We start from the raw sequence: 25,830 nt of genomic DNA, 5'->3' as shown, positions 1-25,830 counted from the left end.
CAACAAGACCACCAATTTCAAGAAACAGGGCAAGTCTAAGGGAAAATTCAAGAAGGGTGGCAAGAAAGCTGCCACGCCTCCTATGAAACCTAAGAACGGCCCTAAGCCCGATGCCGAGTGCTATTATCGCAAGGAGAAGGGACACTGGAAGCGTAATTGCTCCAAGTATCTGGCTGATCTAAAGAGCGGCCTTGTCAAGAAGAAGAAAGAAGGTATATCTGATATACATGTTATAGATGTTTATCTCACTAGTTCTCGTTCTAGTACCTGGGTATTTGATACTGGTTCGGTTGCTCATATTTGTAACTCGAAACAGGAACTAAAGAATAAACGACAACTGCTGAAAGATGAAGTGACGATGCGCGTTGGAAACGGATCCAAGGTCAATGTGATCGCAGTCGGGACACTTCCTCTACATCTACCTTCGGGATTAGTTTTAAGCCTAAATAATTGTTATTATGTACCTGCGTTGAGCATGAACATTATATCTGGATCTTGTTTAATGCAAGACGGTTATTCATTCAAGTCTGAGAATAATGGTTGTTCTATTTTTATGAATAATATCTTTTATGGTCGAGCACCACAAAAGAATGGCTTATTTCTCAGATCTCGATAGTAGTGATACACATATACATAACATTGATGCTAAGCGAATTAAACTAAATGATAATTCTACTTATATGTGGCACTGTCGTCTTGGTCATATTGGAGTGAAACGCATGAAGAAACTCCATACTGATGGATTACTTGAATCACTTGACTTTGAGTCACTTGATAGATGCGAAGCATGTCTAATGGGAAAAATGACAAAGACTCCATTCTTCTGGTATGATGGAGCGAGCTACCACTTATTGGAAATCATACATACCGATGTATGTGGACCAATGAGCGTAGCATCGCGCGGTGGTTATCGTTATGTTCTAACCTTCACAGATGATCTGAGTAGATATGGGTATATCTATTTCATGAAACATAAATCCGAAACTTTCGAGAAGTTTAAGGAATTTCAAAGTGAAGTAGAAAATCAACGTAACAAGAAGATCAAATTTCTACGATCTGATCGTGGAGGTGAATATCTGAGTTATGAGTTTGGCATGCATTTAAAGAAATGCGGAATACTTTCACAATTGACACCGCCGGGAACACCTCAACGAAACGGTGTGTCCGAACGTCGTAATCGAACTCTCTTAGATATGGTTCGTAGTATGATGTCTCTTACTGATTTGCCGTTATCATTTTGGAGTTATGCATTAGAGACAGCCGCATTCACTTTAAATAGAGCACCATCAAAATCCGTAGAAACGACACCGTATGAATTATGGTTTAATAAGAAACCTAAGCTGTCGTTCCTGAAAGTTTGGGGTTGCGAAGCCTATGTAAAGAAGTTACAACCGGACAAGCTAGAACCCAAAGCGGAGAAATGCGTCTTCATAGGTTATCCTAAGGAAACTATAGGATACACTTTCTATCACAGATCCGAAGGCAAAATCTTTGTTGCTAAGAACGGAACCTTTCTTGAGAAAGAATTTCTCACTAAAGAAGTGATCGGAAGAAAAGTAGAACTCGATGAGATTGATGAATCTATACTCGTTGATCGAGTAGCGCAAGATCGAAGTTGTACTGCATCGCCTACACCGGCAACGAGAGGAAGCTAATGATAATGATCATGAAACTTCGAACGAGGAAACTACTGAACCTCGCAGATCGACAAGGGAACGTGCCACTCCTGATTGGTATGATCCTTGTCTAAATGTCATGATTGTGGATAACAATGATGAGGACCCTGCGACGTATGAAGAAGCGATGATGAGCCCAGATTCCAACAAATGGCAAGAAGCCATGAAATCCGAAATGGGATCCATGTATGATAACAAAGTATGGACTTTGGTAGACTTACCCGATAGCCGAAAGGCTGTCGAAAATAAATGGATCTTCAAGAGAAAAACAGATGCTGATGGTAATATTATCGTCTATAAAGCTCGACTTGTCGCAAAGGGTTTCCGACAAATTCAAGGAGTTGACTACGATGAGACTTTCTCACCTGTAGCGAAGCTGAAATCGTGAGGATTTTGTTAGCAATAGCTGCATTTTTCGATTATGAGATTTGGCGAGATGGATGTCAAAACGGCGTTCCTTAATGGAGACATTGAGGAAGAGTTGTATATGGTACAACCCAAAGGTTTTGTCGATCCTAAAAATGCTGACAAAGTATGCAAACTTCAGCGTTCAATCTATGGACTGAAGCAAGCATCGAGAAGTTGGAACCGACGCTTTGATAAGGTGATCAAAGACTTCGGGTTTATACAGTGTCATGGAGAGGCCGGTATTTACACGAACGTGAGTGGGGGCTCTGTAGCATTCCTGATATTATATGTAGATGACATATTATTGATCGGGAATGATATAGAACTATTAAGCAGTGTTAAGGGTTATTTGAATAATAGTTTTTCAATGAAAGACCTTGGTGAAGCATCGTATATATTAGGCATCAAGATTTATAGAGATAGATCAAGACGTCTAATAGGGCTATCACAGAGTACATATCTGGACAAGATTCTAAAGAAGTTTAGAATGGACGAAAGTAAGAAAGGGTTCTTACCTATGTTACTGTGCAAGGTATTGAGTAAAACTCAAGGACCGGCTACGGCAGAAGAAAGAGAAAGGATGTGTAACATCCCCTATGCCTCGGCAGTAGGATCTATCATGTATGCCATGCTATGTACTAGACCGGATATAGCACATGCCGTTAGTTTGACTAGCAGATATCAAAGTGATCCAGAATGGAACACTGGACAGCGGTCAAGAATATCCTGAAATACTTGAAAAGAACTAAGGATATGTTTCTTTGTTATGGAGGTGACCAAGAGCTCGTTGTAAACGGTTACACCGATGCAAGTTGGAACACCGATCCCGATGACTCTAAGTCACAATGCAGGTACGTGTTTATATTGAATGGTGCTGCGATAAGCTGGGCAAGCTCGAAGCAGTGCACGGTGGCGAAGTCTTCAACAGAATCGAGTACATAGCGGCTTCGTAGGCTTCATCGAAGCGGTATGGATGAAGAGGTTCATTGTAGAGCTCGGTGTGGTTCCGAGTGCATTGGACCCATTAATCATTTACCGTGATAACATGGGTGCCATCGCCAATGCACAAGAGCCAAGGTCACACAAGAGGTGAAGCATATCAAGCTGCGTTACCACTCGATTCGCGAGTACATCGAAGATGGAGAAGTAAAGATTTGCAAAGTACACACCGATCTGAATGTAGCAGATCCGTTGACTAAAGCTCTCCCTAGGGCAAAGCATGACCAACACCGTAATGCCATGGGTGTTAGGTATATTACAATGTAATCTAGATTATTGACTCTAGTGCAAGTGGGAGATCAAGGAGATATGCCCTAGAGGCAATAATAAAGTGGTTATTATTTATATCTTTATGTTTATGATAAATGTTTATATATCATGCTAGAATTGTATTAACCGAAACATTAGTACATGTGTGATATGTAGACAAACAAGAAGTCCCTAGTATGCCTCTTAAACTAGCTTGTTGATTAATGGATGATTAGTTTCATAATCATGAACATTGGATGTTATTAATAACAAGGTTATGTCATTGTGTGAATGATGTAATGGACACACCCAATTAAGCGTAGCATAAGATCTCGTCATTAAGTTATTTGCTATAAGCTTTCGATACATAGTTACCTAGTCCTTATGACCATGAGATCATGTAAATCACTTATACCGGAAAGGTACTTTGATTACACCAAACACCACTGCGTAAATGGGTGGCTATAAAGGTGGGATTAAGTATCCGGAAAGTATGAGTTGAGGCATATGGATCAACGGTGGGATTTGTCCATCCCGATGACGGATAGATATACTCTTGGGCCCTCTCGGTGGAATGTCGTCTAATGTCTTGCAAGCATATGAATGAGTTCATAAGAGACCACATACCACGGTACGAGTAAAGAGTACTTGTCGTGAGACGAGGTTGAACAAGGTATAGAGTGATACCGAAGATCAAACCTCGGACAAGTAAAATATCGCGAGACAAAGGGAATTGGTAATATATGTGTATGGTTCATTCGATCACTAAAGTCATCGTTGAATATGTGGGAGCCATTATGGATCTCCAGATCCCGCTATTGGTTATTGGTCGGAGTGAGTACTCAACCATGTCCGCATAGTTCTCGAACCGTAGGGTGACACACTTAAAGTTGGATGTTGAAATGGTAGTTCTTGAATTATGGAATGAAGTTCGAATATTTGTTCGGAGTCCCGGATGAGATCCCGGACATCACGAGGAGTTCCGGAATGGTCCGGAGAATAAGATTCATATATAGGATGTCATTTTATGTGAAATAAAATGTCGCGGAAGGTTCTATGGAAGGTTCTAGAAGGTTCTAGAAAAGTCTGGAAGAAACCACCAAGGAAGGTGGAGTCCACAAGGGACTCCACCTCCATGGCCGGCCAGCCCTAGTGGGGGTGGAGTCCCAAGTGGACTCCACCATAGGGGGCCGGCCACCCCCCACATGGGAGGTGGGAATCCCACCTTTGGGTGGGAGTCCTAGTTGGGCTAGGTTTGCCCCCTCCTATGGAAGGTTTTGGTTTCGGGTCTTATTCGAAGACTTGGACACCAACACTTGGGATCCACCTATATAATGAGGGGCCAAGGGAGGGGGCCGGCCACCCCAAGACCATAGCTTGGCCGCCCCCCTTGAGTGGCCGGCCACCCCCTCCCAAACCCTAGCTTTGCTCCTCCACTTCATATTGTCCGGTTTGCTTAGCGAAGCTCCGCCGGACTTCTACACCGCCACCGACACCACGCCGTCGTGCTGTCGGATTCAAGAGGAGCTACTACTTCCGCTGCCCGCTGGAACGGGGAGGTGGACGTCGTCTTCATCAACAACCGAACGTGTGACCGAGTACGGAGGTGCTGCCCGTTCGTGGCGCCGGAACCGATCGTGATCAAGATCTTCTACGCGCTTTTGCAAGCGGCAAGTGATCGTCTACCGCAGCAACAAGAGCCTCATCTTGTAGGTTTTGGAATCTCTTCAAGGGTGAGACTCGATACCCCCTCGTTGCTACCATCTTCTAGATTGCATCTTGGCTTGGATTGCGTGTTCGCGGTAGGAAAATTTTTGTTTTCTATGCAACGTTATCCTACAGACGAAGGCTCCTCGTCCCAGGCGTCGACGGGCAGGGTAGCCTGGGACAAGCCTCTCGTACGGTATGCCATCCTTCAGATGCAGGAGTACATAAAGTACGCAGATGACATGTTGCTGCCAGAGAATCTCAGAAACAGGTTTGCAAACATGGCGGATGTCCCTGATAGAGAGATTAGAAAGAACTGGGGTCGCATCCAGCAGTTCATTTGCACGATAATCCTGCAGGATGTCAACAATAGGTCTGGCGAGTTCTTCTACGGCTATGGTCTACCACCTAATGACGAGATAGACCTCCGCTTGGAGATGTCGCGTGATGAGAGGCCGTTCAACTCGCTTGAGGGCTGCCGTCCATTCCCCCCTAGGCGTACAACCTGATCCTACGACGGGAACACTTGCTAAAGCTTGAACGATATGTCCTTGAACTTCCGTACTGTAATAATTGCTATATATTCCCATAGAATCGACTAGTTGCTTTTATTTAGTTGTATGAATGTGCATGTGAACATGTGTCTGTAGTTTCATTTACTTTGCTATATATTTCAAGATTATGGCGTACATAGCTTAATAATTATTTGCATTTACTCGACCACTACTTGCCTCGTATTTGGAGTTCGCCGATGATTAGAATGTTCGGTCAATCGTGCACTCGGGGGTGGAGCCAGTGAGCCTTGGTGCGACGGCCACAAGTATCAATCTATTGTGCATCCTACCTAGCCTCACTGACTCCATCCCTGGATGTTAATATTTGTTTCGACCGACAAAGTATGAGGCACGCTATTTAATTCGTACTACTTGTCTTCTATTTGAGTTCGCACTTCTTAATTGCATTGGCCGATGATTAAAATGTTCGGTCACTTGTACACTCGGGGGTGGTGCCAGTGAGGCTTGGTGTGATGGCCACAAATATCAATCTATTGTGCATCCTACCTAGCCTCACTGACCCCATCCCTGTATGTTATTATTTATTTCGACCAACAAAGTATGAGGCACATGCTATTTAGTTCATACTACTTGTCTCTTATTTGAGTTGGCACTTGTTCATTGCATTGGTACTAACGTTTTACTTGTCTTGTGAATGGAGATGCCGACGACATATGTCGTGTACAAGGGGAGGGTTCCTGGAGTCTACGACGACTGGGAGGACTGTCGGAGACAGGTGCACCATTTCAGCGGTAACAGCTACAAGGGATACCCCACTAGGGTGGAGGCGGAAGGAAGATACGCCCGTTATCTAGCGGGAGAGATGAGGGACATGAGGAGGAACCGGATGAAGACCATGGCCTTCGTGATGATGGTCATGACCATGTTGGTCATGTTCTATGTGATTCTAGTTTAGGTTAGGACCTACATTGTGAGGTGTATGACGATACTTGTGACGACTATGTACCAAGACTTCTAACTTTGTGAAACTTCGTCGTTCGTTGTTGCATATGCACATGTGTTGTATGAATCAACACATTCCAAAACGAGACTTGCGTATTTGTGTACTGATACCGAAATGAAACTTGGCTCTCTATGTGCTTCTCATATTGCATGTAATACTGTATAAATATGAACTGCGTTGTAAATATATACTGCTGTCAAATATGTATTGTAATATGCTGGAAAAAAGCTGGAAAAAAGAATTTTCGAATTAATTGCCGGCGCACCTAAATGACATACTGCCGGCGCACGTGGCATGCGCCAGTGCTGGAAGCACTACTGCCGGCGCACCTGATTGTGCGCCGGTGGAATATATCTTTGCCGGCGAAGCTTGGGTGGTGCGCCGGCAGTAGCTGACATATCGCCGGCGCACTACCTGGTGCGCCGGCAGTGTCCATTTATCACCGGCGCGTTCGCACCGGCGGGCTCGTGGTGCGCCGGCAATGGGCGTTTTAGGTGCGCCGGCAATGGGCCTTTTTCTAGTAGTGCATGATCCGACAGCGAGGAGGCCGACATTGTTAAACATATTATATAGCTAGCTGTATATCTTCTGTATCTCCTGTGTTGTATTTGTATCGGATACCGCCTGGTGTGGTGGGTCCTGTATGTCCTGGTATATATATATATATATATGCACCGCGGCCCTGTTTAGGGTAACGCACAATCCCATACGATTGATATGGTATCAGAGCCTCGCTCTTCCAAAACGCATCTGTAGATCGATCGCCGCCGCCGCCGAAGACCGACGCCTCGTTCCGCCCTCGACACCATGTTGTTTGGTGCATCTTCCTCCTCTGGCTCGACGAGCGGTGTGGCGGCGTGATGACCCACAAGTATAGGGGGTGTATCGTAGTATTTTCGATAAGTAAGAATGTCGATCCCAACGAGGAGCAGAAGGTGTTGACAAGCAGTTTCGATGAAGGATTCACTGTAAATACTCACAGACAAGTATTCACGGGGTTTTGATGTAACAGTTGAATAAAGTACGAGTAAGTAAAATGCGAGAGTAACAATTGCAGCGAGTGGCCCAATCCTTTTTAGCACAAAGGACAAGCCGGTTTGTTTACTTATAATGACCAAACGTTCTCGAGGACACACGGGATTTTAGTCTAGTGCTTTCGCTACATACGGCTAAATAATCTTCATTGTTATGATAAGTGTTGTGTGGGTGAACCTATGCTAATGTACCGCCCTTCCTAGGACTAATACATACTTGTGATTATACCCCTTGCAAGCATCCGCAACTACAAGAAAGTAATTAAGAATAAATCTAACCACAGCCTTAAACTCTGAGATCCTGCGATCCCTCCTGCATCGATATACCAACGGGGGTTTAGGTTTCTGTCACTCCGGCAACCCCGCAATTGGCAAACGAATACAAGATGCATTCCCCTAGGCCCATAAATGGTGAAGTGTCATATAGTCGACGTTCACATGACACCACTAGAAGAATAACACCACAACTTAAATATCATACCATTGAATATTACTCAACCATAGTTCACTACTAACATTTAGACTTCACCCATGTCCTCAAGAACTAAACGAACTACTCACGAGACATCATATGGAACATGATCAGAGGTGATATGATGATGAATAACAATCTGAACATAAACTTGGTTCAATGGTTTCACTCAATAGCATCAACAACAAGTAGAGATCGATACCGGGAGAGTTTCCCCTATCAAACAATCAAGATCAAACCCAAATTGCTACGGCGGTGACGGTGTCCAGCGGTGGAGACGGCGGTGATGATGGTGGAGATGATGATGATGGTGATGGAGATGATGTCCAGCTCGATGACGGTGACGATGGCGTCGATTTCCCCCTCCCGGAGGGAATTTCCCCGGCGGATTCCTGCCCGCCGGAGAGCTCTTTTCTCACTGGTGTTCTCCGCCCCGCAGAGGCGGCTGTAACTCTTCGCGAGGTACCCTCTGTGGCTTAGGTTTTCGGGACGAAGGATTTCGCGAAGAAAAGGAGGCGAAAGGGGCTGTGGGCCCCCCACACCACATGGTGGCGCGGCCAGGCCATGGGCCGCGCCACCCTATGGTGTGGGCCCACCCTGGGTCCTCCTGGCTCCTCCTTCTGGCTTCCTTCGTCATCTTGAAAAATAGGATTTTTGATATAATTTCCTTCCACAGTTGATCTTCCGAAATATTGCGTTCTGACGGTGCTTTTTCCAGCAGAATCCTGGCTCCGGTGCTTGATCCTCCAATAATGATGAAACATGCAAAATAGATGAAATAACATAAGTATTGTGTCCCAATATGAAATATATCAATGAATAACAGCAAATTATGATATAAAATAGTGATGCAAATTGGACGTATCAACTCCCCCCAAGCTTAGACTTCGCTTGTCCCCAAGCGAAACTGAGCTCGATAAACAGGACCACATGTTTATGGAGTGAAGAGTCGATAAATAAAATACGGACAAGAAGCATCATATTCATTCGCACAAGACATTATAGTGGACAACTTCCTCTTATAACTCAACTTGAAACAAGTATAAGGTAATCACAAATAAAGGTGCATAAGAAATCATAATTGGTGATGGCAAACTTCATTCTTGGTCAGAGAACAATTAACAGATTATATTTATCTCATTGAGCAGCGCTCTCATGTTAAAGTTATAGGGCACAACTTGCATACTCAATCATAATGGTCTCCTCATAATCATTGATAACTTGCAAAGTTATATTCATTCAGATAAAACTTGTACTAAACAAAGAAGAATAAAAGACATGATGAAGCAAATCACAATATAATGGTTTGATCACAACTACTCAAATGCTTGCTTGAGATGGAGGGAAATAGGTTTACTGACTCAACATAAAGTAAAAGACAGGCCCTTCGCAGAGGGAAGCAGGGATTAAATCATGTGCTAGAGCTTTTTCAGTTTTGAAATCATATAAAGAGAATAAAAGTAACATTTTGAGAGGTGTTTGTTGTTGTCAACGACTGATAGCGGGTACTCTAACCCCCTTGCCAGACAACCTTCAAAGAGCGGCTCCCATTTTATTTTTATTTTGTGTGGCACTCCTTCCAACCTTTCTTTCACAAACCATGGCTAACCGAATCCTCGGGTGCCTGCCAACAATCTCATACCATGAAGGAGTGCCTTTTTATTTTAGTTTTATTATGATGATGACACTCCCCCCAACCTTTGCTTACACAAGCCATGGCTAACCGAATCCTCGGGTGCCGTCCATCAATCACATACCATGGAGGAGTGTCTATTTAGTTTAATTAATTTGGGACTGGGAATCCCATTGCCAGCTCTTTTTGCAAAATTATTGGATAAGCGGATGAAGCCACTAGTCCATTGGTGAAAGTTGCCCAACAAGATTGAAAGATAAAACACCACATACTTCCTCATGAGCTATAAAACATTGACACAAATAAGAGATACTAAGTTTTGAATTGTTTTAAAGGTAGCACATGAAGTATTTACTTGGAATGGCGGAAAATACCATGTAGTAGGTAGGTATGGTGGACACAAATGACATAGGTTTGGGCTAAGGTTTGGATGCACGAGAAGTATTCCCTCTCAGTACAGGTCTTTGGCTAGCAAGGTTAATTAGCAAGCATAAGAGTCGAGGGAAACAAACAAATATACATGTGATAGAAACAATCATGCATCTTACTTGTAAGCACAAACAATTTTAACTTCAGAATAATAAGCTATGAGCTAACAAGAAAGAAAGACAATGAAACTCTTTTCTACTTAAACCTCAAAGTGTTGTTGCTATTGACCAATGCTAAGTTTGCCAAAACCAAATAGATTTATTCAATGCTCCCAAAGTGATACCAATACTAACAACAAGGTAAATCATATGATAGAGATTGCAAACTAAAATAAGACGTGCAATATGTAAATGATAAGACTTCTCATTAATATTCCATAATGATAACTCACACCAAGGGATACATAGACAACCAACTAAAGGAGAGATACTTCCAAACTGCAACCCATCTTATATGATAACTTCCCTACTCATGATATGACACTACTTGACAATAAAAGTAAAAGGTAGTGATGATGTGATACCGCGGCACTCCCCCAAGCTTGGAACAAACCAAGGGGATGCCAATACTGATGATGAATTACTCCTGCGGCGATGGTGGTGATGAATTCCCGTCATCAAACTTCCATGGAAGAGGCTCTCCATCAAGAAACAACATCTTGGTCTCGGGAATCCTGAAACTAGCAGCACGGCTTATGTATTTAAACCTGTTTTCATACTCACAGTTCTGATTCTGAACGTCATAGAGTTGTGCTTGGAGTTTGTTGGTGGTGTCGTGAAGTGAGAGGATGTCGCTCCAAAGCTTTGCAGTTTCCTTCTCATGTTCAGCAATGAGTTCAGACACAATCCTGTGGAAGATATCCACCTCACGCTCAGCCATCTTCTTGTATTTGAAAACCTCTTGTTCTAGCTTCTCCATCCTATCTTCCAAGCTTCCTTCTCCTTTAGGACCCTGGACATCCTTGACCTGCAATTCTCCTTCAACAAGCAGCAACTCCTTGGGGTGCATCCTCAGCTCCTCCATGTACAAGTTGCCAGCATCCTTGCAGGAGCTGTCCTTCGGAGTTTCCGACGAAGACATGATGGCTCTAGATCCGAAACAAATCCTGGCAGAAACAGCTCGAAACAAAACACGTCGAGAAAACGATATACGGACCTCCAGGGGTCCGGGAGATTATGTAGCAAAAATTTTCACGACAAAAGGAAAGTACCAGATCGAACCAGAGTCGGAAAGGGGCGACGAGGCGGCCAAACCATAGGTCGGCGCGGGCCCAGGCCAGGCCGCGCCGCCCTATGGTGGCACCCCCTCGTGCGTCCTTTCCACTCCGTTTCGAACTCGTAATTTTTCATATTTTCCAAAAACAGCAAAAATATTGTTCGGAAAGTAAATTGCGTACTTTTCATTACCAGTACTGTTACCTATTCAAAGTCGAGTTCTGGCGGACTGTCAATTTGTCCTTTAATGAAAGCCTCCGGTGTTTCCACTTGAATAATATCAACATCAGCATTATAAGAATCACCTGAGATATAATGCTTGAGTCTTTGTCCAATCACCACTTGCGTAGTATTGCCTTGGAGAGAGCTAATTTTGATTGCTCCTGAACGATACACCTCCTCGACAACATATGGTCCTTCCCATTTCGAGAGTAATTTCCCTGCAAAGAATCTGAGACGAGACCGATACAATAGGACTTTATCCCCAATTTTAAATTCTCTTTTGATAATCCTTCTATCATGCCATTTTTTAACTTTCTCTTTAAAGAGTTTAGCATTTTCATAAGCTTCACTTCTCCATTCATCTAGAGAACTTAATTGCAACAACCTCTTATCACCGGCAAGTTTAGGATCTTTATTTAATTCTCTAACAGCCCAATAAGCTTTGTGCTCTAGTTCTAAAGGTAAATGACAAGCTTTCCCATAAACCATTTTATAAGGTGACATTCCCATGGGATTTTTATAAGCAGTTCTATAAGCCCATAGTGCATCCTTCAATTTACTAGCCCAATTTTTTCTAGTTTTATTAACGGTCTTTCCCAAAATAGATTTAATCTCTCTATTTGATAATTCTACTTGACCACTAGTTTGAGGATGATAAGCAGAAGCAATTCTATGATTAATACCATACTTAGCAAGAGTTTTTCTAAAACCTCCATGAATAAAATGAGAACCTCCATCAGTCATAATATATCTAGGCACTCCAAATCTAGGAAAAATAATATCTAAAAGCATTCTTAAAGAGGTCTCACCATCAGCACTTTTTGTAGGTATGGCTTCCACCCATTTAGTAACATAATCAACAGCAACAAGTATGTGAGTGTTACCTTCTGAAGACGGAAAAGGTCCCATGAAGTCAAATCCTCAACAATCAAACGGTTCAATAACAAGAGTATAATTCATAGGCATTTCATTACGTCTGGAGATATTACCAACCCTTTGGCATTCATCACAAGATAAAATAAACTTTCTCGCATCCTTGAAGAGAGTTGGCCAATAAAAACCTGATTGTAGAACCTTTTGCGTGGTTCTTTCTCCGGCGTGATGTCCTCCATAAGCACTACCATGACATTTACTCAATATCTCTTGTTGTTCATATTCGGGAACACATCTTCGCATAATACCATCCACTCCTTCTTTATATAAGTGTGGGTCATCCCAGAAATAATGCCTCAAGTCATAAAAGAATTTCCTCCTTTGCTGAGCTGAAAAGGTTGGAGGCAAGTACTTGGAAACAATAAAGTTAGCATAATCAGCATACCAAGGACTGTCTCGCGAGCTCACCTTTATTACAGCCAATTGTTCATTTGGAAAACTATCATTAACAGGAACAGGATCATAAGCAATATTTTCCAATCTAGACAAATTATCAGCAACAGGATTATCAGCACCTTTCCTATCTACAATATGTAAATCAAATTCTTGCAAAAGAAGTACCCATCTAATAAGCCTCGGCTTAGCATCTTTCTTTGTCATAAGGTATCTAATTGCAGCATGATCAGTATGAATCGTAACCTTTGAATCAACAATATAAGATCTAAATTTATCGCAAGCAAAGACTACAGCTAATAATTCTTTTTCAGTTGTAGCATAATTTCTTTGAGCAGCATCAAGAGTTTTACTAGCATAGTGAATAACATTCAGTTTTTTATCTACTCGCTGTCCAAGAACAGCGCCTACAGCAAAATCACTAGCATCACACATAATTTCAAATGGTAAATTCCAATCAGGAGGTTCAACTATAGGAGCAGTTGTTAAGGCTTTCTTTAGAGTTTCAAAAGCTTCCTTACAATCATCATCAAAAACAAATGGTACATCTTTTTGAAGAAGATTAGTAAGAGGTTTTGAAATCTTGGAGAAATCTTTAATAAATCTCCTATAAAACCCAGCATGACCAAGAACACTACGAATACCTTTAACATCCCTAGGATAGGGCATCTTCTCAATTGCTTCAACTTTAGCTCTATCAACTTCAATACCTCTCTCAGAAATTTTATGTCCCAATACAATTCCTTCATTAACCATAAAGTGGCATTTCTCCCAATTAAGAACAAGGTTAGTTTCTTCACATCTCTGCAAAACTTTATCAAGGTTTCGCAAGCAACTATCAAAAGAATTCCCATAGACGGAAAAATCATCCATGAATACCTCTACAATACTCTCGCAAAAACCATGAAAAATAGCAGACATGCATCTTTGAAAAGTAGCAGGAGCATTACATAAACCAAAAGGCATACGTCTATAAGCATAAGTTCCATAGGGACAAGTAAAAGTGGTTTTCTCTTGATCTTTAGCTTTAACAGCAATTTGTGAAAATCCAGAATAACCATCAAGAAAGCAAAAATGAGTATTTTTAGACAATCTCTCTAGCATTTGATCAATAAATGGTAAAGGGTAATGATCTTTCTTAGTAACTTTATTAACTTTTCGAAAATCAATGCACATTCTATACCCTACAACTACTCTTTGAGGGATGAGCTCATCATTATTATTAGGCACAACAGTCATTCCTCCTTTCTTGGGAACGCAATGCACAGGACTAACCCATCTACTATCAGCAATAGGATATATAATACCAGCTTCAAGAAGTCTTAATACCTCATTCCTTACCACTTCCTTCATCTTCGGAATTAGACGACGCTGATGTTCAACAACAGGCTTTGCATCATCTTCCATATTAATAGCATGTTGGCAAATAGAAGGAGAAATCCCTTTCAAATCATCAAGAGTGTAGCCAATAGCGCCTCGGTGTTTCTTCAATATTTCCAATAGCCTTTCTTCTTCAAACTCTGAAAGCTTAGAACTAATAATAACAGGATATATTTTCTTATCATCAATATGAGCATATTTAAGATTATCAGGCAAAGGCTTTAAATCAAAAACAGGATCTTCCTTTGGTGGCGGTGTTGTACCCAAATCTTCCACCGGTAAATCATGCTTGAGAATAGGTTGGCGAAGAAAAATTTCCTCAAGCTCATCTCTTTCTTTCCTAAAAACTTCACTCTCGCTATCCTCCAAATGTTGCTGCAAAGGATTGTTAGGAACAAGAACAATAGATGCACATTGCTCCATTTTAAAATCATTACTAGGCAAATCAGCTTTATAAGGAGTTTTGGTAAATTTAGAGAAGTTAAACTCATAAGATTCACCAGCAAATTTAGTCAAAATTTTCTCTTTCTTGCAATCTATAATAGCTCCACAAGTATTTAGAAAAGGTCTACCAAAAATAATAGGACAATAATCACTAGCAGCAGAACCAAGTACCAAAAAGTCAGCAGGATATTTAATCTTACCGCATAAAACTTCCACATCTCCAACAATACCAATTGGAGAAATAGTTTCTCTATTAGCCAGCTGAATAACCACATCAATATCTTCAAGTTCACAAGAATCAATTTCATGCATAATCTCCGTGTAAAGCTCATAAGGAATAGCACTAACACTTGCACCAATATCACATAATCCATAATAGTAATGATCACCAATTCTAACAGATAGCATAGGAACACTAGCTTGTTTGGGTTTATTAGGATGTGAAACAATATTAGAAGCATCTTCACAGAAAATAATATGACCATCCTCCACATTTTCAGTCACAAGATCTTTAACTATTGCAACAAAGCAGGTTCAACTTTTATTTGTTCTTCAGGTTCTACAGGTTTCTTTTCACTTTTATGAACCGCACTATTTATAATAGAGTACTCCTTCATTTTAGCAGGGAAAGGAGTTTTTTCAATATAAGCTTCAGGAATAACATGATCAGCAGTTTCAACTACGACGCATTTATTAATAGATGAATCAATTTTATCTTTATACGGTTCATGATACTTATCAAAATTCTTCTTAGGCAATTCATAATGAGAGGCAAAAGCTTTATAAAGATTTGCAGCAACTTGAGAATCAAGACCATATGTAGCACTCATATTACGAAATTTATCAGTATCCATAAAAGCTTCAATGCATTTATAATCATAAATTATACCTGATTCTCTATCCTTGTCGTTCTCCCAACCTTCAGTATTTTCTTGGATTCGATCAAGAAGGTCCCTTTTAAACTCTTCTTTGTTGCGTGTAAATGATCCAGAACAAGAAGTATCCAGCAAGGTCTTGTCTTGAAAAGAAAGTCTTGCATAGAAATTATCAATAATAACATTACCAGGAAGCTCATGAATGGGGCATTTGAGCATTAAAGACTTCAATCTCCCCCAAGCTTGGGCAATACTCTCTCCATCATGAGGCCAAAAATTATATATGCGATTCCGATCCTTGTGAATTTCACTTGGAGGATAGAACTTAGAATAAAACCGGGGCACAATATCATTCCATTCAAGAGAATCCCCATTATCCAAGAATTTATACCAATGCGCCGCTTTACCGACAGCGATAAAGAGAATAGTTTCTTCCTCACTTCATCCATAGCAATACCTGCACACTTGAATAAACCGCATAATTCATGTAAGAACAATAAATGATCTCCAGGGTGAACAGTTCCATCCCCTTCATAGCGGTTATCCATAACACGTTCAATAATTTTCATAGGTATTTTATATGGTATCACTTCCTCACCTGGCGCCTCATCCACTACCGTTGCAGTAGTAGTAGATTTCCCAAATAAAAATTGAAGAGAAGATCTCTCCATAATGACTTATAGCAGCAGTGCAGAAATAAAATCAGCACAAACAGTAAAGGTTTTCCTTACCAATTCCACTTACCAATAGCGCTTCACTCCCGGCAACGGCGCCAGGAAAATAGTCTTGATGACCCACAAGTATAGGGGGTGTATCGTAGTATTTTCGATAAGTAAGAATGTCGATCCCAACGAGGAGCAGAAGGTGTTGACAAGCAGTTTCGATGAAGGATTCACGTAAATGCTCACAGACAAGTATTCAGGGGGTTTTGATGTAACAGTTGAATAAAGTACGAGTAAGTAAAATGCGAGAGTAACAATTGCAGCGAGTGGCCCAATCCTTTTTAGCACAAAGGACAAGCCGGTTTGTTTACTTATAATGACCAAACGTTCTCGAGGACACACGGGATTTTAGTCTAGTGCTTTCGCTACATACGGCTAAATAATCTTCATTGTTATGATAAGTGTTGTGTGGGTGAACCTATGCTAATGTACCGCCCTTCCTAGGACTAATACATACTTGTGATTATACCCCTTGCAAGCATCCGCAACTACAAGAAAGTAATTAAGAATAAATCTAACCACAGACCTTAAACTCGAGATCCTCGCGATCCCTCCCGCATCGATATACCAACGGGGGTTTAGGTTTCTGTCACTCCGGCAACCCCGCAATTGGCAAACGAATACAAGATGCATTCCCCTAGGCCCATAAATGGTGAAGTGTCATGTAGTCGACGTTCACATGACACCACTAGAAGAATAACACCACAACTTAAATATCATACCATTGAATATTACTCAACCATAGTTCACTACTAACATTTAGACTTCACCCATGTCCTCAAGAACTAAACGAACTACTCACGAGACATCATATGGAACATGATCAGAGGTGATATGATGATGAATAACAATCTGAACATAAACTTGGTTCAATGGTTTCACTCAATAGCATCAACAACAAGAAGAGATCGATACCGGGAGAGTTTCCCCTATCAAACAATCAAGATCAAACCCAAATTGCTACGGCGGTGACGGTGTCCAGCGGTGGAGATGGCGGTGATGATGGTGGAGATGATGATGATGGTGATGGAGATGATGTCCAGCTCGATGACGGTGACGATGGCGTCGATTTCCCCCTCCCGGAGGGAATTTCCCCGGCGGATTCCTGCCCGCCGGAGAGCTCTTTTCTCTCTGGTGTTCTCCGCCCCGCAGAGGCGGCTGTAACTCTTCGCGAGGTACCCTCTGTGGCTTAGGTTTTCGGGACGAAGGATTTCGCGAAGAAAAGGAGGCGAAAGGGGCTGTGGGCCCCCCACACCACATGGTGGCGCGGCCAGGCCATGGGCCGCGCCACCCTATGGTGTGGGCCCACCCTGGGTCCTCCTGGCTCCTCCTTCTGGCTTCCTTCGTCATCTTGAAAAATAGGATTTTTGATATAATTTCCTTGCACAGTTGATCTTCCGAAATATTGCGTTCTGACGGTGCTTTTTCCAGCAGAATCCTGGCTCCGGTGCTTGATCCTCCAATAATGATGAAACATGCAAAATAGATGAAATAACATAAGTATTGTGTCCCAATATGAAATATATCAATGAATAACAGCAAATTATGATATAAAATAGTGATGCAAATTGGACGTATCACGGCGCTCAACATTAACATCTCGGAGAAGCTTACCCGAGAGAATTTCTTGCTGTGGCAAACTCAAGTCCTTCCGGAGATCCGTGGCGCCATGCTGTATGGCTTCCTGGACGGATCGTTGCCTGAACCGGAGAAGGAGATCAAGACCACTGACAAGGATGGGATTGAGGTGAAGTTTCTGAATCCCGATCATATGCGCTGGGTAGCGCAAGATCAATCTGTGCTAGATTTTCTGGTGAGGAACATGTCGAAAGAAGTCCTCACGCAGATGGTTGGCCTGCATACTTCCGCAGCTGTCTGGAAGGCCGTGACAGAGATGTTTTCGTCGCAGTCCAAAGCACGTGTGGTGCATCTCCGCACAAAACTGAATTCAACTCGCAAGGAGGACAAGACCGGAGCTATTTACTTCGGTCAGATCAAAGGGCTAGCTGACGAGATGGCTGCTGCTCGTAAGCCCATGGATGAAGAGGACATTATATCATATGTTCTGGCCGGGCTTGATGATGACTATGATGGCTTTGCTGCCGCAATTACTGCATTGATCAAGGCGGAGAAAGTTGTTACCCTGGGCGACGTTTACTCTCAGTTCATGGCATATGAGGGGCGCCTGGAAGGGAGAATAGCTGGCGGAGGATCGTCGGTCAACGCGGCGTCTCGCGGCGGCCGTGGCGGCTTCACTAGTCGCGGACGCGAAAACTACTCCAACCAGCAGCGGCATGATCAGGATCAGCGTGGTGGTGGCTATGATCAACGTGGAAACGGTGATCACCGTGGATATGGCGGTGGCAATGGAGGATATAATGGTGGCCGAGGCTTCTCAGGGAACCATCAGTATGGTGGCGGTGACAGATCAGGGTCTCGTGTCACCTGCCAGGTTTGTGGCAAAGATGGCCACATTGCACTGAACTGTTGGAAACGGTTCCAGAAGAACTACAAAGGCCCTGAAAAATCTGCTGGTGCGGCTGTTGGATCCTATGGAGTTGACACAAACTGGTACAGTGACTCTGGTGCAACTGATCATATTACAAGTGAGCTCGACAAGTTGCATGTGAGGGATCGCTACAATGGGAACGAGCAAATTCACACAGCCAGTGGTGCAGGTATGTATATACGTCATATTGGTCATTCTGTTTTTCGTACCCCTAACCATGATTTGCATCTGAAAAATATCTTGCATGTTCCTGATGCCACCAAGAGTCTTTTGTCCACTAGTCGCTTAGCCCAAGATAATCATGCCTTTGTTGAATATTGGCCTAATTCTTTTTTTGTTAAGGATCAGGACACGAGGGAAATAATTCTACAAGGTAGATGTGTGGAGGGTCTATACCCCATGCCGGCGTCATCATCCCCACTCCCTGGCCGGCAAGTTCATGGTGTCACCAAGTCGTCCTCCTCGCTTTGGCATCGTCGTTTAGGTCATCCTTCCTCAACAGTAGTTCATCAAGTTCTTCGAGACAATAATATATCGTTTAGTGAGTCAAATAAAGAGTCTATCTGTGATGCTTGTCAAAAGGCCAAGAGCCACCAGCTACCCTATCCTAAGTCATCAAGTGTTTCTACTTTTCCTCTTGAACTTGTATTCTCTGATGTTTGGGGTCCTGCCTCAGCCTCAGTTGGGTGTTATAAATACTATGTCAGTTTTATTGATGATTATAGCAAGTTCACCTGGATTTATCTCTTGAAAAAGAAATCTGATGTGTTTCAGAAATTTTGTGACTTTCAACATCATGTAGAACGACTCTTTGGCAAGAAAATTATTGCTATGCAAACAGATTGGGGGGTGAGTACCAGAGACTCAATTCTTTTTTCCAAAAAGTTGGCATATCCCACCATGTCTCCTGTCCCCATGCACATCAGCAGAATGGCTCAGCTGAGCGCAAACACAGACACATTGTTGAAGTTGGTTTGTCTCTTCTTGCATATGCATCTATGCCACTTAAATTTTGGGATGAAGCTTTCCTCACTGCGGTTTATCTCATCAATCGCCTCCCTAGCAGAGTTATTGAGTCACAAACACCCATGGAACGTCTCTTTGGTGATAAAGGTAACTATTCCTTTCTCAGGATTTTTGGGTGTGCTTGTTGGCCCAATCTTCGCCCATATAATAAACACAAGCTAGAATTCCGCTCTAAATAGTGTGTTCTTAGGATACAGCAGTCTCCATAAAGGCTACAAGTGCCTTGACATTCCCACTGGTCGCGTGCATATCTCGCGCGATATTGTCTTCGATGAGTCAGTTTTCCCGTTTGCCTCTCTCCACTCCAATGCCGGAGCACAACTTCGCGCCGATATTCTTTTACTTCCTTCCTCTCTACAACCTTTGTCCATGCATAATCATGAGGGGCGCGATTTACAGATTGATCATGATGCTAATCCTGCTGACCCTACTCTTGCTGAGTCCTTTTTGCAGTCATCAGGTGAATATTCTGGACAAGGGGATTCTTCTGCTGATTTTTCTGGCTCTGACACGGATCCCGGAGATGATTCTCCCGCCTAGACCGGCAGGTCTGCCTCGCCAGGGCAATCTGCCTCGGGATCGGCGCGCGACAGCCCTCCCAGCGCCAGTCTGCCGGGGCCTGGCTCTTCGCCTGCGCGCGTGGCACGCGCGGACTCGCCCCCGTCCTCTCCAGCTGGTCCCCGCCATCTGCCGGGGTCAGCCAACCGTGCGGCCTCGCCTGGCACGCCAGGATCTTCTGCGTCGCCCACTACGACCACAGCATCGGCCACAGGATCCAATGTGGTTGTTTCGTCTGTGTCTGCTGATTCTCCTGATTCCTCTGGATCTTCCGCAGCGCTGCTCCCTGTAGCTCCCGCTGTACCTGCTCAGGAACGTCCGCGTACACGTCTCCAAAGTGGCATTACTCAGCCCAAAATCATTACTGATGGGCGCATTCGCTATGACAAGATCCGTTTTGCCAATTATTGTGCCACTGGTGAACCGTCTGGTGTGCATGAAGCTCTTAATGATCCCAAGTGGAAGGCAGCCATGGATGAAGAATACTTGGCTTTGCTGAAAAATAAAACCTAGCACTTGGTTCCCTCTAGTGCTGGGAAGAATGTCATTGACTGCAAATGGGTTTATAAAGTGAAGCGTCGTGCTGATGGTTCTATTGATCGGTATAAGGCTTGTCTGGTGGCTAAGGGGTTTAAGCAGAGGTATGGTATTGACTATGAGGATACCTTTAGTCCTGTAGTTAAAGCTGCTACTATCCGCCTTGTTTTATCTATTGTTGTGTCACGAGGTTGGCATCTGCGTCAGTTAGATGTGAAGAACGCGTTTTTGCATGGTGTTCTGGAAGAAGAGGTCTATATGAAGCAGCTTCCTGGATATGAGGATTGCTCTCGGATGGGGCATATTTGCAAGCTGGATAAGGCTTTGTATGGGTTAAAAAAGCTCCTCGTGCTTGGTATTCTCGGCTTAGCTCCAAACTTCAGTCTCTTGGTTTTTCTGCTTCAAAAGCGGATACTTCTCTGTTTTTCTACAACAAAGGGGGTGTGTCTATCTTTATGCTCATATATGTTGATGACATTGTTGTTGCTAGTTCATCAGAGAAGGCTGTTGGTGCTCTCCTTCATGATCTTGGCATGGACTTTGCTCTGAAGGATTTGGGAGCTCTTCATTACTTTCTTGGCATTGAGGTAAAGAAGGTACATGATGGTATAATTCTTTCTCAGGAAAAATATGCAAATGATCTACTTAGCCGAGTAAACATGAAGAAATGTAAGACAGTTGATACTCCTCTATCAGTATCTGACCGGCTGTCTGTGGCTGATGGAGAGCCTTTGAGTGGTGATGATTCTACTCGGTACAGAAGCATTGTTGGTGCTCTCCAGTATATGACACTGACTAGACCAGATATTTCCTTTTCTGTGAATAAAGTCTGTCAGTTTCTGCATGCACCTACAACAGTTCATTGGACAGCTGTGAAGAGAATCTTGAGATATTTACGAGGCACATCTTCTCTTGGACTACGTTTGAGTGGGTCCTCCTCCACCTTGGTCAGTGCTTTTTCTGATGTTGACTGGGCAGGTTGTCCAGATGATAGGAGATCTACTGGTGGCTTTGCTGTGTTCTTTGGATCGAATTTGATTTCATGGAGTGCACGGAAGCAAGCTACAGTTTCTAGATCCAGTACAGAGGCTGAATACAAGGCATTAGCAAATGCTACAGCTGAGATTATATGGGTGCAAAGTTTGCTTGCTGAATTGGGAGTGTCGCGGGGTAAGGCGGCATGTTTGTGGTGCGATAATATTGGAGCTACGTATCTCTCTGCTAATCCAATATTTCATGCTCGAACGAAGCATATTGAAATTGATTATCACTTTGTTCGCGAGAGAGTAGCTCGGAAGCTTTTGGACATACGGTTTGTTCCTACAGGAGATCAGGTTGCTGACGGTTTTACAAAGCCACTCTCTGCAAGACAGCTAGAAATGTTTCGTCGCAATCTTAACTTAGATAAGTTATGATTGAGGGGGTGTGTTAAACATATTGTATAGCTAGCTGTATATCTTCTGTATCTCCTGTGTTGTATTTGTATCGGATACCACCTGGTGTGGTATATGTGTGTGTGTGTGTGTGTGTGTGTGTGTGTGTGTGTGTGTGTAATATATATATATATATATATATATATATATATATATATATATATATATATATATATATATATATATATATATATATATATACACACAATCCCATACGATTGGTAAACATTTGAGTTGGATGAGTTGACCGAAGACTAGTTGCTTATGGTCAGCGCTACATATATACTTCCCTGTTCAATCGACATGCTCTAGGTCTTCTCGCTGGAACATTTCTTGGCACATTGAATTGGTTGTGGAGCACTGTAAGTCCACGTACGTCACGCATCTCAACACACACACAATCCATCCACCTAAACTGCCATCATCATCGACCGGTGAGCTAGCACTGTTTGACCCTTCCGTGTCCATCCATGTGTTAACTAAAGCGGGCGCTCCTTTGGAGAATAAATTAGTTACATCACAATCACACATAGGCTTTAGAAATTTTGAGTTGCTCGCACAGGTCGCCTTCAAGGTACCGGGACTATTCGATCGCCGCAACTGGACGCCCCACGTCTTCCGTTCAAAGATCAAACACCCAACCGCCAGCGAACCAAGCTACCGTTAAATATTGGTGGATGGCGACGGCTAGCCAAGGCAATTGTATCCTTGTTTACGCTTGTATTTTAAGAAATTTTGAAAGAGAGAAATGCAATCCCGAGGCATTTAATCATTGCGAAGATCAAAGAGAAGACAAGATTTTGGAGCATTGCCCACGCAAAAGCAGGGACGATGCTATACAAACATAAAAAATCGAATGAGGTCAGCTATATGTTAATTATCACTATTTCAGCGGGTTCATTCTCTATAATTAGTGGTAATTATAGTACTCTCTTCGATTCATAATAATTATCAGTAATGTAGATATATTTAAGTTCTAGATATATCCATATTAACGATAAGTAATATGAATTAGAGGGGTAGGATTTTGCAGGGTTTGTCTAAGATGCAAAAAGAACCCTAGCGAGTAATGTAAGTACCTACTGCTATGGCTAGTGGTCGTCCGCCGACCCAGTTTCCAAAGCCAACTCTCTTTTCTAGGTAAAAATCGTGAGTAATGTAATTTTAGGAGAACATGCATTTCAGTTAAGCCCTGGAACTTGTCCTAGGAATTTATGTTATTCTACAGCTATATCTTGATTAATGAAATGGCAACTTTTTGGCTTGTTTAAAAAAAAAGGTTGTGATCCATAGTTCCATAGTCTAGGGCTTAACTTTTTGGCTTAACATGTCTTCCATTGGCAACATAATTTTCTACCCAAATTTAATTAATTCTTATTAATTATAAAGGATGACAAAAACAGGTAAGGCATTGTACACGATGGGTATTGCCTTCTTTAGATGACATGGAGTGCTAACTGCTAAGCGAATACATATTTTCTCTACCATTTTACACTTTCTCTACAATTTTACGTGCCCTAAGTGCAAACAATATGAAACATGGCAGGACCAGAACTATCCGAGCAGTGCACCCATGGCAATTGGCATGTCTGTATCCGTCGGATTAATCAGCCCATGTATCCGTACGGATCAATTGGAATGTATCAGTGTCTATCCGTAGGGATCAATTGGCATGTCTGTAACGTAACATGATGCATTCAAGGCCAACCCAAGTTGCCAAGTGCCAACCAGCCTTGGCATTGGCAGCAGGGATTTGCACAGTGCCGGTTAGTACCAACAAGTCAACAATATGGAGTACTACGTATGATTCAAATTGTCAACATTTAGTTGGCTAGTTAATTTGAGAGGTGGAGTTGCGGACGTGATCGAGGTTGCTACACGCCAGCCTCTTGACCTGCGCACATGAGAGTGCATGCATGCTTGCTTGTTATTTCTTACTTCTGGTTTTGTTTTTTTGTTGATTTCAGTTGTATGAGTTGACCGACGACTAGGTTTCAGTTTAACTGTACCAAGTGGAGTGGTGATTGCTTAAGTTAGCTCTATGCCTGTTCAATATGTACTTTTTCTTCAGGAACATTTCTAGATCATCTCTAACGAATACCACAAAAGTCAATATTGCACAAATATGTTTGCAATAAAGGGTTTTTACCGTATGAATCTGCGCCGGTAGAACATATACCAAAAAGAAACCGCAAACCCTTATTTCCCCTTTCTTCTACTCATCTAGGAGGCCGACGAGAGCACATGCTCACACTCCAGGGCGAAGCTCTCCTTAGGGCAAGGCAGGGCAGCTGCCCTATCTTGATCTTTGGTGTATAAATTTGGATGCACATGTTTTTTCTGAATATCTTGAGTGGTCATGCATCGAAAACAAACTCTGTATGAGAAAGTTATGCTTGTTTTAGTGAACATTGTGTAAAATCAACTTCGCATTGGAAACGTAAACTTATATTCTAGGTTCAATGTAAATAACAATGATTCTATATTTCTATTATAGAGATTTATCATGAATTTTAGTATATGCAGGATAACTTTGTGATATTCATATATTCATTATTCAAACGTGTAGAATTAAAAATTTAGAGATTTCTTGATATTTGAAAGACACATCATGATTTCATCAAAGACATTATCACCTCATTGAGATGGTGAATTGGAAGGGTTTCTTGGCTCACGATGGATATTTAAAAGTCTTAATCGATAAAATTATTTTCTTTACAAAAAGTAAAGCTTTGGCACTGAGGTGACATTATCGTTATGTTTTTGTGTTCTACGTGTATCAAATATGTCTCTTATGGCTATATTGGTATTTGCATCTTTTTTTAGTTTGTCCTACCTCAATCTTTTTCCGTCCTTCGCCACTGCTCACACTGCTACGGCCACGGTGAATGGCTCCAACGCCGCTGCAGCCACCCACCTAGCCCTTCGTTGCTATGGCGGGCTAGTGGTCGTCCACCTATGCCCAGCATTGCAGCCCCCTGCTTCACGGCCAGGTCGGTCACCGCCCTTGCTGCCGCCGGCAAGCCGCCATTAACGGCTTGACTTGCTCCTCCATATATTTTCCTCGTATTTTTGTCAAAAATAGATTGCGATGGGGCAGCTAGGTAGAACACGGCGGGGATTTGGCCGTACTACGGATGGCGCTGCAGAATTTCACCAGAGTAGGCACCTGTCCAGCGAGCGTTGACCAAAAGTTTACCTCCCGCAAAGCTTTACGGTTTACTTGATAATCGACCAAAAACTACAGATATGCAGTACGAGGGGCTTGTTTTACGGTTCCTTGCAAAAATATTTACTATTCAGACCGTTATGAGGGACCTGTTCGGTGTAGTTTCTTGGTTAACCAACAAATTTTAAGGTTTTGATATCTACTAGAGAGGCTCTTATAAGGGTTACACGTATTTTTGGAAAAAGTTTAAACATAAATTTGTTCAATAAATATGACTTACATGTCACAAA

This window comes from Lolium perenne, chromosome 4 (genome assembly GCF_019359855.2).
Source record: "Lolium perenne isolate Kyuss_39 chromosome 4, Kyuss_2.0, whole genome shotgun sequence".
Lineage (NCBI taxonomy): Eukaryota > Viridiplantae > Streptophyta > Magnoliopsida > Poales > Poaceae > Lolium > Lolium perenne.
The sequence above is the reverse complement of the archived record's forward strand: the minus strand, read 5'-3'. Positions refer to the sequence as shown.